Source organism: Myotis lucifugus, unplaced genomic scaffold, assembly GCF_000147115.1.
Source record: "Myotis lucifugus unplaced genomic scaffold, Myoluc2.0 scaffold_34, whole genome shotgun sequence".
Classification (NCBI taxonomy): domain Eukaryota; kingdom Metazoa; phylum Chordata; class Mammalia; order Chiroptera; family Vespertilionidae; genus Myotis; species Myotis lucifugus.
This window is the reverse complement of record NW_005871082.1, coordinates 5,875,165-5,877,319: the sequence shown is the minus strand read 5'-3', so window position 1 is coordinate 5,877,319 and position 2,155 is coordinate 5,875,165. Positions and strand designations below refer to the sequence as shown.

Genomic DNA, 2,155 nt, shown 5'->3' with positions numbered 1-2,155 from the left:
GACCGCAACTAGCATAATGCTGTACTAGGCAGATTTAGCTAGAGTTTGCCAATATACTCACTCACAGATCTGACCCGGCTCCAAGTACTGGACCCGGCTCCAACATGGAAAGGAAACTCTAGCTCTGATTTTAGCTCTACTGACACCCCAGCTACACTTCTATGACTGGACAAAGGGAAATGGGACTTTGGAAACCCAGGCGTGTTATTCCACAGAAATAAAGCTTTCTATTCTATCGCATCCTCCCTTGCGAGTCTTAGAAAATTCCTTTTTCTGGGTATAATGCAAGGACCCCAGCCCCAACAGCAACCTGAGGAGACAAGGCACATCTTTCTCTGTAAACAATGCCAGCAGCTCTTTCCCTTCGGCGTGCCACTGAAGATCCTGGAGTCGCCCCGGGTCGCCGCCCCACCCGGTATTACCAGGTATTGTAAGAACAAGCCGTACCCAAGTCTCAATTCTTATGAGGTGTCCCTGATGCCAAGATCCACATCTTTGACCTGGGGCGGAAGAAGGCGAAAGTGGACGAGTTCCCACTCTGTGGCCACATGGTGTCAGAGGATTATGAGCAGCTCTCCTCTGAAGCCCTGGAGGCTGTCCGTCTTTGTGCCAACAAGTACATGGTGAAAAGCTGTGGCAAAGATGGCTTTCCCATCCCAGTGCGGCTCCACCCCTCCCACATCACCGCATCAGCAAGATGTTGTCCTGTGCTGGGGCTGACAGGCGCCTTTGGAAAGCCCCAGGGCACCGTGGCCAGAGGCCACATTGGCCAAGTCATCGTGTCCATCCGCCCCAAGCTGCAGAAGAAGGAGCATGTGATTGAGGCCCCACGCAGAGCCAAGCTCAAGTTCCCTGGCCACCGGAAGATCCACATCTCCAAGAAGTGAGGCTTTACTAAGTTTAATGAGGATGAGTTTGAAGACATGGTGGCCGAGAAGCGCCTCATCCCAGATGATTCAAGTACATCCCTAATCATGGTCCCCTGGACAAATGGCGGGCCCTGCGCTTGTGAGAGTCTCGGTCTTGCCCCACCTTACACCCACCAATAAATCAACTTTCTATCCTCCTCCCAAAAAACAACAAGCAAACAAACAAAAAAACAACTTTCTATCCCCCCAAAAAACAAACAAACAAACAAACAAAAACAATACCAGCAAATGATTTTTTTCTAAAATGGAAATTTTGAGATCTTATTATTAGCAATTGATAAAAACAAAGTGTAAAATAGTTTTGCAAACTTCAAGGAGGTGCTTGTTGGTACACTATGTTTTATTACAGAAGTTTACAACCTTGATCAAATTTCCATCACTGAAATGCTTTTTAAAAAATACTAATGTTTGGACCCAACCTCTTAATATTCAGCTTTAATTTATGTGACTTGCGGTTCAGGTTTCAGTATTTTGAAAGCATCCCCAATGATTCAAAAGTGCAACAGATTTAAGAAAACTGCTGTATTAAGACACCTATTTCAGTATGTATGTTAATCTAGCAACAGTTCTAGACTATACTGCAAATGGAGAGTCTATCCCATCAAGACAGTATTGCCTTGTGGTTCAGGTTATACCTTTGAAATCAGACATTATGCCTTTAGAATTCTGAATATATTGGACCTGCCATGTTGGAAAATTACCTAATCTCTCAAGTTATTTATGTTTATGTTCTCAGATATAACACGGAACTCACAGAATTATGGTAGGGATTAAATGAAATAATAAACACCCAAGATATAAACTGTTTGGTACAATACTTAACATATAATAAATTTTCAATGAATGATCATTCTTTTTACTAGATTACTAAGAGGAAGAAAAACTCACTTAGATAAATGTTTGAATAAAATAATATGACTTCTAAAATATATTCTAATACTATATATATGCATTATTACATTAATTATACTGTATTGTGTTAATGCAATGTAAACAATGCATATATACTTCCAAATGAGAGAAATAAAAATAACAAAAAAATACAAAAAGTAGTCTAGAAAAAAATCTTTAAAAATTTAATGGACACGTATCAAACATTTATCATGCCAGGGATTGTACTATTTCTATCACTATAAATAATGCAAGGTATAAAGTATAAAATAGGAAATTTAATTTGAAATAAGATGGCAAGAGGTGAAGCTAAAAGTTGCTTCTAATTGCAAGCT

The 2,155-nt window shown here is 40.4% G+C and overlaps 1 pseudogene; it reads left to right on the top strand.

The window, feature by feature from the left end:
- The first annotated feature begins 282 nt into the window (after nt 1–282).
- LOC102433955 lies at nt 283–1,012 on the top strand (annotated as a pseudogene).
- The last annotated feature ends 1,143 nt before the right edge of the window (nt 1,013–2,155 follow it).